Source organism: Marmota monax, unplaced genomic scaffold, assembly GCF_021218885.2.
Source record: "Marmota monax isolate L192 unplaced genomic scaffold, Marmota_monax_Labrador192_F-V1.1 WCK01_AAM20220418_F8-fsc00229, whole genome shotgun sequence".
In the NCBI taxonomy this organism is placed as follows: domain Eukaryota; kingdom Metazoa; phylum Chordata; class Mammalia; order Rodentia; family Sciuridae; genus Marmota; species Marmota monax.
The window spans coordinates 655,113-668,795 of record NW_026693707.1 but is presented as its reverse complement, the minus strand read 5'-3'; the positions used below and the strand labels follow the sequence as shown (position 1 = coordinate 668,795).

Below are 13,683 nucleotides of genomic sequence, written 5' to 3'. Positions count from 1 at the left end.
TCTCTAAATCCCCCAATGACAGAAGACATCGTCTTGACTTGTTATCTGTTACCCCCGGGAACCCAGGAATGAAAGATCCTTGGTCAAAAAGAAAGAAAGAAATGATTAGCAATTTTGTTCCATGAAAAAAAAAGTTTATGCAATTAATTTAAAGCTAGAATTCTTGAAAATCAAGTACAAAAGAGGTACACATATAGATTTTCATTTTCCCAACATGATTCTTCTATTTATCACAAGTCAAGTCGATGATAATAAATATAAATACTCAATAGCCTTCTTGAAATACAATTTAAAGTTATTTCTTTAAAACTCCCAGCAGGGCTGAAAGGACGTGTTGTCAACATTGCCTTGAAGAAAGCGGAAGCTCTTAATTTTGCTATAATAAATTAAACTTGCTCCTGCATGAAGGTCTCTCTTCCACATTCTGAAACAAGAGGAGGGAACCAGGAACCTATTTCCTACTCCTTCCTTTCAAAATCAAAACAGACCAAATAACACAAGCACAATCCCTCAGTGAATACAATTACAAAGAGTCTAACTGCTCAAGACCAACTTGTAATCAGAGCATCAAGCCATACTGTACAAAAATGTCAGTTCTGGCAAGGCCTTGATGAGCTGAGATTGAACACAAGGGCCAGTTTATCATATTATCTCCACTGCCCTCTTTAGAGCTGGCAGGCCCAATTTGACTACAGAAAGGATTTCAGTTTGAGTGATTTTTACATCTGAAAAAAGAACCACCCAGACAGATCGTGTTTTTCATTGCAATGCTTTTAACAGAAATAAATGCACAAAAAAAAACAATCCAATGTAAATATTTTCTCAAAATCAAGAGCTCCTAGATGTGTGTTTCTAAAACACTCTTGACTATGATGTGCAAGAATAAAAACATTGGTAGGATTTAAGAGGTCCTTTTGCTGTTAAAAGAAGTATGTGTGAGTCAATAAAAACATATTAGATGCACTTCAAACCCTGGTTACAGTCTCCCTTTACTTCCGTGTTTGAGCCAGTGGATGTGAATGCTGGGGAAATCACACCAGAGTTTCCATAATAGAGTGGGGAGGGCAGAATTGTCTGGCACTAATTTTCCATGTTGTTTAACTTCATTCTCCAACTTCCATCAAAATTTCTAAGAAGATAAAAACGTACACCTTTAAGTGCAAAGTAAAATGTCCTCCCTACCTTGGCTAGAATAGATATTCCCAGCTGATAGGTTAAATTTTGCTTCTTGCACAAATTTCACTGAGGACTCAAAGTCAGGACGAAGCTGCCTCAATCTCTGCCATAATTTTATCACAGATAGACTAGTGAGTTCACTTTTTTATTCATTCCTTCAATCAAGGGTCTATTCCTGCATTAAACAAATGTTGTTTGGATACATTTCTATGCCTTTTTCCAACTCTCCAGGATCTTAGGAAGAGTTTCACCAAAATACTCCTGATGTATGTAAGGGAAATTTATTTTCCTGTAATCTAGAAAGTCATCCAGGACTCTTTAAACCTTCCACAGAACCTTAGCTGGGCAGGTGACAGGGATTGTTGCAGTTGTATTTCACAGCTCTCCAATGACCCTGAAGCCGTTCCTTCCTGGGAAGGGACACGTTGTCCTGGACCCTCTACTTCCAGCTCCATAGGCTTCCTGGATGGTTCCCAAATGTGCGACAGAGTCCCACAGCAGCTCTTCCCTCTGCATGCAAAGATCTTTGAGCAGATACCTGCTGGGCGACATCCAGCTTAAGTCTCAATTAAACACAATTGTTTACCATTCTCAACTTGCTCTGGGTAAGTGAATACTGCCTCTGTATTTTTCCAGGATAGAAAGCACTGTCTTTACTTGTCCCCTATTTTCTCAGTATCCCAAAGACAGAAGATCCTCGAGAAATATTTGCTGGTGGTTTCATGGTGTGAAAAAAAATGTTCATACCACAATAAAAACTGACTTCTTGAAAATATGAAAAAAATTAGGTATGACTCCACTTTTCATTGAATGAGGATTTCTCTGGCACTACCTTTTCCCCTCCTCTCTTCTCTTCCCCTCCTCCTCCTCCATTTCTGTCTTGCTCTCTTGCTCTCTCATAGAGTTAGGCTAGCTTCAGAATCGAGGCTGTTAAGGCCATTCTTTACCTTAGCTAAAAACATCTGGGTACATCTCCGTAACAGCACATCCATCGTGTAGTTCAGAAAAGTCATGACGCAGTTCCATATTAACTGATGTTACTATCCCCAATTGTTTCACTTAAATTAAAACAGAATCATATACTGTATGTTGTCACATGTCTAAAAGAGGGAAATCATGGTTTTTGTCCACATGTCTCTGGGGGGATGCGGAGGACCCTGGCAACGTGGTGGTTCCAGGAAAGGCGGAGATAGGGAAGCGAGACCAGGGGTAGGAGAACACTCAGCTTTTATCACCTTGTACTAATTGGCTTCTTGTGTGCACATGAGACGTTAAATAAGTTAAAAATTAATGTTTTGAAAAGATTCCACCTCCAATCCCAGTAGTCACCAGAGTTTCCAAAAAAAGGTTTTTAATTCATCAATTGTGGCAAGATTGGGCTCTGAGTTTGGTCTGTATCCATGCCTTTAAATACAAGCATAATACCCTCTGGGTTGGGGAAGAGGAAGGAGCACAGATAGAAACAGATTTAAGGATAAGGGCACCCAAAGAGACATCACTGCTTCTTCTATCTTCTAGGATCTTTTTCCCTAATCACTTGACCCAAGTCTGCAGAGGCCCACAGAGAAGACACAGGACTCTTGTCCCTACCCCTCCATAGGCCCTTTCAACCACAGATACTTCTAAGGTTCCAATGAACCCCCAAATTTTATGTGTTGGGCATTTAGTCTCCAATGCAACAGTGTTTAGAAGTGAAACCTTTTGGGGAGGTAACTGGGTCATAAGGACTATGCCCCCCTTATGAACAGATCAATCCATTCATCAATTAAGGGTTTATGAAGGGGGCAGCTTTGCTATCAACAATGCTTTTTCTCTGGTTTCCTTCTTTTTCTGACTCCTCATGGGATGTCCTTTGCCATATTAAGATGCAGGAAGAAGGTCTTTACCAGATGAACAGGCTATGCTCCTGAACTTCTCTGCCTCCAGAACCATGAGCCAAATAAACTTCTGTTCTTTATCAGTTAACCTGTGTGTGGTATTCAGTTACAGCACAGAGGATAGACCAAGACAATTGCCCATCATTAAGACCATATATGAAAAATTAACTGCCACTTGAACCTCATTTAAAAAATTGTACATGAGGACAGTGGAAGTCAAGACCAACTCAAAACGCTGATATTGTGAGCAATCAATGACAACCGTCTAACTATCAGCTGCCAAATGAAGATAAGTAATGGCCCAGAATCCACAACCAAGGATGCCATCACTCAAAGATGTAAGTGGTGTCAGGAGCTTTGATTTTGCCACTGATTCTGACAATAGCTTGGCATGAGATCTTGGACAAGGAAAAGGGGCTTCATCTCTCTGAGCTTTTCTTCCCAATAAAAGCTTATGGTATCAGACTAGGTAAGTGTTTTTCAGAATATAGGTACAAAAAATTGGATCTAAAATGTCCCTGAAGACCCATGTTCCTGGCCCATGGTGCTACCGGGAGGTGATAAAACTTTCAAGAGGTGGGATCTACTTGGAGGAAGTTAAGTCACTGGAGGTGTGCCCTTGAACGTGACATTGAGACCTTAGTCTCTTCTTTTCATGTCCTGGCCAAGAGGTGAAGAGCTTTGGTTCACCACACACTCCCAGCCATGATATCCTATTTCACCACAGGCCCCAAAACAACAAGTCAACCAATCATAGACTAAAACTCTGAAAGTATGAGCCAAAACAAACTTTTCCTTCTTTAAATTAGATTTTCTCAAGTATTTTGTCACAGCAACAGAAAGTTGACTGATTCAATAGGCTTTAACTCATAAGAGTCACAAAATCAATTGTATAGACCATAGAAGAAATTTAAAAGATAATCTAGATCAGAATGGAAAATATCACACTATTACCATTACCACAGTAATGGTAAATACGCTTTGAAATTGTTGATTCAATTACACGTGTGACTATGCCATGTCTCGACATGTACACTTGTTCAATGTGAAATAAGAGAGCAGATTAGGAAATATCAGTAAATAAACCACATTATAGATTTTTTTAAAACTTCAGTATATGTTGTGGGTATATTATACTGTATAACATAGCCATTTAGAAGTCATCCAAGAAGATATTCTCCACGCTCCTTTAAAGTTCAGAGTTTTATAGGTCAGCCAGCGAGAGTAGTACCTAGTGAAATTTGAAAATGAGAAAAGTCTGATATTTCACTCCATTACCCATAATGGATTACTGGGTGGGTACATGAGGTAAGAAAAACCTATGAGCAGAACCTAGAACCATGTTGGCACACAATAGGCACTCAATAATGGCAATAGTGACTACAGAAGAAGCAGTAATGGTGATGGCAGCACTGGTAACAGAGTCCCTCCTTTATGCCTATTAAAAGACCTTTGTGAGGTGTTGTGTCTGCAAGCTGTGACATTCTCCTCGGGAAATTCTGCATTTCAACATAAAACCAGAGGAAACTCGAATATAAGCCTGAAGGAATTAGCTTTCAAATGGAGGAATTTTAGAAACCCAGGCAAGGCAGGGAAGGAACCAATATTTTTTTCTGATGGTGGGGGTACAAAGAGAGGTGCCCCCCATTCCCAACCCTTGGATATCAAATCAAAAACACCCACCAAACTTTGAGACTGATTATGGCTGAGAGGCACAGGACAGTATCACCTGTTCTTTCTCTCCTTGAATAACCACAGTCCGGATACTCTGGGTTGGTGTGGCAAGCCATTTGGGATGCAGGAAAGGTGCTAGGTTGAGATATTTCTGCTGCCTCGTCAGCACTGATTATAATGTTTCCAAAGGATCATCCACAATACCTCGCACCAATGATCTGTGTCTTACCGTCTCTGTAATATTGACACCGTGTGATAAAGATCTGTGTGTTAACAACGTCCCAGTACGCTGCACACGCCTCTGTGTCTGCAGATGTATTTAGGCTGATTCATTTAGTCACACTTTGAAGCATCCCAGAGGTAGAGAGAAGGATCCTAAGGTGCCTGCTTCCCATCCAAAGATGTGTTAAGAAGAAAGAGAGGCACAGGCAGGTCCACTGTGCCAGGGGCTTGACAAGGAACATCCACGCAGCTCTAAATCTTGAAAAATCACACACAAGAACATCAAAGGAAGCTCCCTGCCAAGTGCATATCCTTCTTTAAAAAGAAGACAGGGGATCCCAGAACCCTGCAAGGCTTTGCTAACATAGGACCCACCGAGATGCTCTCTCCAAACCTCTCCCACATCTGGAGTTTGCTTCATTCCTTTTCAGAAAGACTTTTGCCTTGGAATATTTTCAGGGGCAGGCTGTGGACATGCAGAGGCTAGCGAGCATGTCTTCAAAGCAAACAAGCAGCCACGGAAGAGTTCAGCACCTTCAGCTGTGCATTAGGAGTCCTGGGCTAGCCTCCAGAAACCACAGCTCTCACAAGGATGCTGGCACCACCTTGCTGGGTGACCTCGGGCCACTCCCTTTCCTTCTCTGAGCCTCAGTTTCCTTCTCTTTCCGTCAAGCTGGTAGAAACTAAATTGTCTCAAAGCTTGGTTCTCACTGCACAAGCATATTAATTTCTAAAACTTTGGGCTGAGAAACAAACGTGCCTTTCTGAGCAATTAATTAAATGTACAGATAAAATCGCATTAACTTATACATCAGAATGTCCCTTCTAATTACATCTTAAGCAACATCAAAATGGAACTTGCCCAAAGCTACTAGCATAGTTAATCAACAACCACTGATAGCATTACACTGCTCTTCTACATGAAGAATGGGTGCCTCTAGGGACATATTCCTACCACACACTTTGCAATTCCAACATTTGGATTTTTTTTTCTTTTAAGGATAAAGGATGATGGTCACTTTTCCTGGGTCACATAGAATTAACTCAAAGTTATTCAAAAATATTTTGTGGACTTTCTACATGTCAGGCACTGTCCTAGGCACTGAAGATACAAGACCAGGTATATGAAAACTCATATATAGCTTATTTGTCTATATATAACTATATATGTGTGTATATATATATATATATATATATATATATGTATATACATATACATATATATACATACACACATACATCACTATTATGATTATATATATAAAACTCTATAACCATATAACTATATACAACTATATGAAACTGTGTGTGTGTGTGTGTGTGTATATATATATATATAACTATAGTTATACGAACATACAAAAGGGAACAGGCTCTCTGTAAGTTGCTCCCCACCCCCACACTGATCTACTGCACACCAGGTACCCTGGGTGAGGAAACAGTCTCTCCATCTGAAGGCAACTTGGAAAGCTCTTTGGGAAATGGAGCAAACACACTGATGTGGGTTTGTTTTTCCCTGTGCCAAGTCAGAAAGCATTTAGGAAACATCAAATGCTCCTTCAATGGATCTGTTGGTATTTGTACTAATAGATCCTATTGTACTAATAGGAGGGAATCAGCCAAGCAGTAGCAACAGCAGACCAATCCATGAAAATTCTTACCAAATGTTGGAAAAGCAAAAACAACAGCGCAAAGATAATTTAACCACCTCAAAAACGTCCCCCGGAGTTCAAAAGATTCCTGATGATGTTCTATTAGGCATTCTGTGCAATGAGTTAAATTAAAATACAAACCAGACTGTGCTTCCTATGCAACACTCTGTTTTAAGATGTAAGAAAGAAGGAGTGGCTAATGTCAATGCAACAGTAGGGGGCCAGGGGGCAGGGGATGAAGGACATATCTGGGACCTGGGCAAGTTGCTTAATCTCCTCTATGTCAGTTTTAGCCTTAGCTAAAGGTAGCCAGGCACATGGCATATGTTTATCAGAGAGCTGAAGGTGTGCTGAGCATTATCCCTCATGAAGACAAAGCTTTGCCAAGTACGTGGGCAACTGTTATTATCTTAAACTTCCAGGTGAAGAAATAGAGACTTGGAGAAATGAAATAACCAGACCAGGATTGTAATAGCAACCAAGCAAGAAATCAGCTAGTTTTCTGTATTCAGTGCCCATGTCTTAATAACAAAGCATTTTTTTTCATTTTCTACTTCTCCACTTAACAGATTTTTAAGCACTGAAATGTTAAATAAAGAAGAAGAAAAAGAAAGAATGAATTCCAGTATATTAAAGATGCAGACATTTTAAGTATAAATTATTCCTTGGTTTCCATTGTATTCACAAAAAACCATGGTGATTTAAAACACATGTATCAGACAGTAGCTTATCAAACTACCTAAGGCTAAATTACCATCCTTGAATAAGAGGTCAGGGTTAAAAGCAACAGATTCAAGAGATAAATTTGGATCTGAAAAGGGAAAGATGACAAAACAGTTTGTCGGACAAGATGTCTGGCATCTTTGGCCACTTTTCAATGAAATAGAAGGGAAAAGATGTTGAGGTCACTGAGAAAACAATTTAAATGGGCCAGAGAGAGACAGAGTGTGTGTGAGGACTCCTTTTTACCTGCAGAATGAGGCTGGGATCTGTCATGAGAACTACAAAGGATATCAACAAAGGGGTCTTCCTTATACCACAGCTAGATTCCCCAAACTGGGAGATGGATTGACGCTCTGAAAAACAGGTACATTAGCCTGGTTCACGGTATCATTTGTGTGAATATAAGTACAAATACCAATAGATCCATTGAAGGAGCATTTGATGTTTCCTAAATGTTTTCTGACTTGGCACAGGGAAAAACAAACCCACATCAGTGTGTTTGCTCCATTTCCCAAAGAGCTTTCCAAGTTGCCTTCAGGTAGAGAGCTGTTCCTTCACCCAGGGTACCTGGTATGCAGTAGATCAGTGGGGGGTGAGGGGCTGGAGCAACATACAGAGAGCCTGTTCCCCTTTGTATGTTTATTTTTCTGGAATCAGGATGGTCTTGGAGTTCTCCTGAAGCTGTCTGGAAGGGAGCCATAGTGTCAGAATCCAAGAGCTATGGAATAACTGGGGCAAATGGTAATGTGCAGATGTAGGCTTGGGCATGGGCTAAAAATACTGATTTCTGGGCTCTCTGTGCCAATGTTTTGATTTGGTAAGCCATGAGTAGGGTCCAGGAACTTATAATTTGACTAAGAGGCTCCTATGACCTTTATGATCAGCCAGATATAGTAACCACTAGTACAATTGGGAGAAGGTTGGATTGGAAGAAGGTTGGACAGGGTCTCCAGAAATCAGACTATGGGTCCCAGTTCTGGCACCTACTAGTGGAAGGCTTTCTGGAGAATAATGTCTTGGTTTCTTTTTACTACTTCTTATTTTCCTCATTTGGTAAAGGGGGAAGAGAGAGTGCTTTGGGAAGATCTTTAAGACTTTTTTTTTTTTTTTGACTCATCAATGTAAATGGGTGTTAGGATTAGACTAGCATGCTACATAATTTGGACTTTGGAGTCAACCAAACCTGGGCTCAAATTTTAGCATTGATGCTTTCTAGTTGCTGGACCACAGATAACTCTGTTATTTCTCTGAGGCAAATTATGTAATTCCTTTAAGACTCAGTCTCATCAACTATGAAATGGAGATAATAACAACAGTGCATTTAGCATCATTTTCGTGAGTATTAAATGCACAAATAATTTGCAAAGAATGTCCAAGATGATGCCTTACTGAGAACACAGTATCTTAGTATGAACAGCCCTGACAAAGTCAACTAGGGGAGCTGTCTGCCTTCCCCTAGAGCTACAGTGATGGTTGAGGTTCATGGAGAGGTAGTCCTGGCTGAGCAAGTCCTTGGCCTTGTCCTTTTATCAAGAGAAATTCACAAGAAATGAGCTTTTCTGTAGAGGAGGGTTAGAAGAGGGTAGCATTGAACTATATTTCTTCGGAAGAAATTCAGGAACAAACGACAGAAGAGTCTACATCGTGTCTACCACAAACATGTGATGGGTAGTTGAGGGATGACCTGCTTTAGAATCAACTGGAACACTCATTAAATAAGAAGCACATTCCCATCCTCTTTGGGTCAGACTCCCAGGGAAGCTGGTCCTGTAACTTTGGATTTCTCTGAAGTTACCCAGGAGATCTTTCCTTCTACAAGGAGGGGTTAGAGAATCACAAGCAAATAGTGTTAGTAAAATAACCCTCTGCTGCAATTCTTCAGTCTTGTGTTTACCTGGGGAAGGTTGTTGCTTAAAACAACAAGAGCATAGGCAAATGCACTTGTGCAGCTGTGCATTTACCAAGAATCCAAACCTCTTATACTCCTGTCATCTCCAATGCAGCCGGATTCCAAGTGGTGTCCAATTTCTGCACAATGCATACTTTCCCAGAGAAACAAGCACTAACCAAGGGCTGGCTACTGAAGGATATGGATTGTGTTGACTTCCTTACAATGACAGTATGGTTTATAAAAAATAAAAGCCGAAAGCGTATGCCTCCTGCTTCTTCTGCCTCCTCTGTGTATCCACCCCTTCCGTTATCCCCACCTGCCTTCTCGACTCCCCTCATCCCATTCCTATTCCTTTCCTTTTTCACTCTCTTCTCTCACACTCTTTCCTTTGGATCTCTTTTTTTCCTCTTTCTTTCCTTCCACTTCTCCCCAGGGACCCCATATTCTTTGCTCTCTCCACCCTGTTCCTAGAACTATCCTGTCAATTCTTTGCATCCCTCCCTCATTCCTCCCCCAACCTTCCTCAACACACTTTTGTTTTGTTTTAGGCTCTGTCCCATTTGTCTCCTCCATCTTTTTGTCTCCCTGTCATATGTATTATCTCCCTGTCCATTCATACTTTTGGCACCTAACTCCTGACTCCCCTTCCAACACAGAGACTCCTGGGCACATTTCTGGGAAGACATGGGCCCCATGCTGAATTAGACACTGTGTGCTACAAGGCTTACACATTATTAGCAACACTTCCAATTCGTTGCTAGAAACCCAGGGTGAGGTGGACTCTTATCAGTGAGAAATCAAACTTGGTCTGGAAGGGTGCAGCAGCAATTACAGTGCAGAGGCAGCCAGGCCAACAGCTCTCTCACAGCCTCCTCCGAAGGGGAAGTGTCTGAGCCAAGTACTAATGCCCATCACTTTATTCCAGAGCACAGACATCTCACTGCAAGGTGGGCAGAAAGTAGCCAGGTGGCACCAAGCATGTGCAGGGAAAGCTTTTTTAAAAAAAATATTTTATTAGTTGTTGGACCTTTATTTTATTTACTTATATGTAGTGCTGAGACTCAAACCCAGTGCTGTACACATGCTAGGCAAGCGCTCTACCATGGAGACACAACCCCAGCCCCTGGAAAAAGCTTTAACTTCCCCAAATCTCCAACAATCTCAAAGCAAACCAGTGCCCTCAAGATAGCAAAACTGAGTACCTGTACATACACAGGCTCCAGCTGATTCCCTCCCCCCAACACACACACACACACACACACACACACACACACACATCTGGCTGCTTTTCTGTTTTCCAGACCAACATTGATTTCTAAGTATCTGTTTTATAGAAATTCAGAGTTTCTCCCCTGCACAGAGGTATACGTCCCCAACCTACAAATGGGTGTAATGAGACCAGTTTAGACCGGCAGCAAATTTTGGAAGATGCTACTTTAAAGTACCCACAGCTTTGAGGGCTCAGAGCATTTTGCATTTGGCACTCTGGATGGTGAGTTCAGAAGAAACTTTCACAAAGCACAAACATGCCCTCTCCCAAATCTGGTCAATCTGATACAGAAGCTGAATTTCCTCTCTAGTTTCTTCCAACTAGCTCTTAAACTAGACTTGCCCCATGTTCACCAGTACACACCAGGTGCATAGTCCTTGTGTCTAAGTCTCAGAATGAAAGTGCATGAAAGTGCGGGAGGCAAGTAAAGAAGAATCAATTCCAGCAAGGCTCCGATGCTCCTGAAACCAGCCTCTTATCACTTAAGTACAAAGGAGGGAAACTCTGAGGTTTGGCTCACCGCCCAGCTGGGGGAGCTAGAATACCCACCACCAGGGACTGCGAGGAGGCACAAGTCCAAAGACCAGCCAAGTCCAAGTTGCCCAGCTGAATGGATCCTCAGTTGCCTGCAAGTTGAAACCTCAGTCAGGCACACAATAAGGCCGCTGTTTCCCGACAGGAGGCTTTTGGATGCCTCACACACCCCAAATCGGGCGTGAGAGCAGAAAGCCCATTTCCTTATCCATGTACAGATGCGCCCCCAGAAGTGCCAGAGCTAGCCTGGGTCCCCAGGGAGGAGCGGTTCCCCTCGCCCCCGCGCCCAGCCACAGGAAGCCTGTGCAAGCCACCTGTTGGACTCTCTCAGGCCACCTTATACCGGGCGGCCCCAAACCAGCAAAACGGAGTGAAGCACCCTTTGTGCCCCATGTGTCAGAAATAGATAAATTTCAAGTGTTTCTCTTTCCCACTGCCTCTCCTGCTCCCTTCCCTCCTCACCCCCCTCTCAATATTCCAGCAGTCGTTTCTCTTTAATCAAGCAGCTAAGCCTTTCCTATGGGCTCTGGCTGCCCATGATGATGATCTCGGAGCGCGCCCAGGCGGTTGCAGATCTCCAAGCGCTTACGCGGGGTGCTTGCTTAACGCGCGGGTGGCTGAAAAGCCTCAAACGGCATGTTGATGGGGAACAGTCAATGACCTGTTCTAGGGAACCCCCTTTCTCCTTGGGAAGTGGAAGGGGGTTCCGTCCTTGGTTTTAGAGATGAAGGCAATTAGGGAAAACCCCCAAAGGAAATGGAATTGAGTAATCAACATTGCGTTCCGCTGTCAATCCCAGGATAGGTTCAGGAGAGCCAACTTTCTAGCGTCTCCCTGCCATCCTTACAAACCGCTAGTGGGGGTGAAGGACGCCTCCACCAGCTGTTTACTCACCCCTGGGTATGAACGATGCCCCGTTAGGAGACCCAAGCAGACCAGTGCGCGCACAGGGTCCGCGAAACGCCTTGGTGTCTAACTCCTCTCCTGGGCCACGCGGCAAAGGCTACACGCTCCAAGCTGGGCAGCCGAGGGCAGTCGATCCCATGGGTGGCGAGTTGGCAGAGGGCGCAGCGCCCGGCTGGGGGCGCATCGCTCCCAGGACTGGCGCAGGCTGCGGCGGGAGAGGGGCTCCCGGGGAAGTTGGCGGCTTTGGGGGCTGACTTCGGACTTCGCGCTCTCTCGGGCTCCGGCGGCGGGCGGCCCCGCACGTCCTCCGGGATAGACAAGGTACTTGCAGGCGTAATGGGGGCCCACGCGGGCCAAGCGGCTGCAGCAAGCCTCCGCCGGCCGCCGCCTAGGAGCGCAGAGACATCGCGCTGCCTGGAGCCTCAGCGGCGGCAGGAGCAGTGAGCGAGCGAGAAAGCCGGGCTGCCTCCTCTTGGCTGCGGGCGCCCCTTGCTCAGAGCCCAAATGGCTCCAGCCCACCGCGCCCCTGTCCTGTTCCTCTTCCCCTCCGCTGCTTCGCCGGCTCGCGAAACTCGGCTGCGGCCAGAGGCTGAGCAGAAGACGGCCGTAGCTCCCGCAGCATGGAGGGCGATCTCGCCGGCTCGGGCTTGGGCTCCGGCAGCGGCAGCAGCGGCCGCCGCCTCCCGCGCGCCCACGTGCCGGAGCCCCGGTGTGCGCGCTCCGGCTGGCGGGGTTAGAGGGAGGGAGAGAGGGCGAGCCACGGGTGGGGGCGGCGGGAAGAGCCTGTACACCCGCGCCGTGGAGGGGAAGCTGCCAAGAGGCTCCCAAGGGCGCGGGGCTCCTGGCCTCCAGCTCCAGGAAGGCTGGTACGCTCGGCGCCCCCAGCTCTCCCTCCCTTTGCAGAGCCCAGGGAGCCTGAGCGAAACGCGCGGGGCGGGAGGGGCGCTCCACTCCGCAGGATCAGTCAGGAGCGGCGGCCAGAGGCAGCTACGTGTCTCCACCAGAGGGACAGGTTCCAAGTACCCTTCTAACCCCCCTCCCCGCTCCCCAGAGAAGAATGGGGTTCAGAGAAACAGGGTGAGGAAGTACGCGGATTCCCAGCCAGAGCTTGTTCCGGCTTGCCCCGCCTTCCTCAGCGAGTAAGCACTTTTCCCGTTACCCCAGACTCCAAGGGGCTCCTCCTTCCAAGGAGAAGAGAGTTGTCTTGCAAAATGGGCCTGACAATCTCCAATCAATTGACAAATAATTAGTGAGCACGCAATTTGAGCGGACGCCGGCAGGGTCCTGAAACACCAAGACCTCGGTAGCTGGGAGTGGTGGTGTATTCTCTGCTCTGCTTGCTCTGAATCAGCCCTCCCTGGGCCTCACTACCTCAACCACAGAATGAGGCTCCTTCCTGATATGAGAAAGAGACACAAAACAAATACATGTGAGAATTTAAAAAATCAGAAGACATTTCAAAAGATGGGTAATAGTTTAATGTTAACAAGAAATACGATTAAAATAAGGAAAAATTGCAATGATAAAAACGAGATCTCTAAGGCAACTTACAAAATTAGTGAAACACATTTAGTGGGCACTATGTGCAATTACTTAGAGACCAAAAGCTCTCATTTTGTCATTACCTTAATGGGGAAAATGAGGTTCAGATCAGATAAATGGCTTGACTCTGTTCCCACATCCCAGGCTTGATCAGACCCCAATTCTATGCTTGTTCTGTCACACACCAGTATACAATTATTCTGAGCATTATTGTGA

General features: G+C 44.6%; 1 protein-coding gene across 1 annotated transcript in view; it reads right to left on the bottom strand.

Moving 5' to 3' along the window:
* Sgcd (sarcoglycan delta) overlaps positions 1–12,308 on the bottom strand; it is a 954,199-nt gene extending 941,891 nt beyond the window's left edge. The window contains exon 1 of the mRNA XM_046459943.2: positions 11,914–12,308. The gene's annotated coding sequence lies outside the window, so the exon portion shown is untranslated. The remainder of the gene's footprint in view (positions 1–11,913) is intronic.
* Between the last annotated feature and the right edge of the window lie 1,375 nt (positions 12,309–13,683).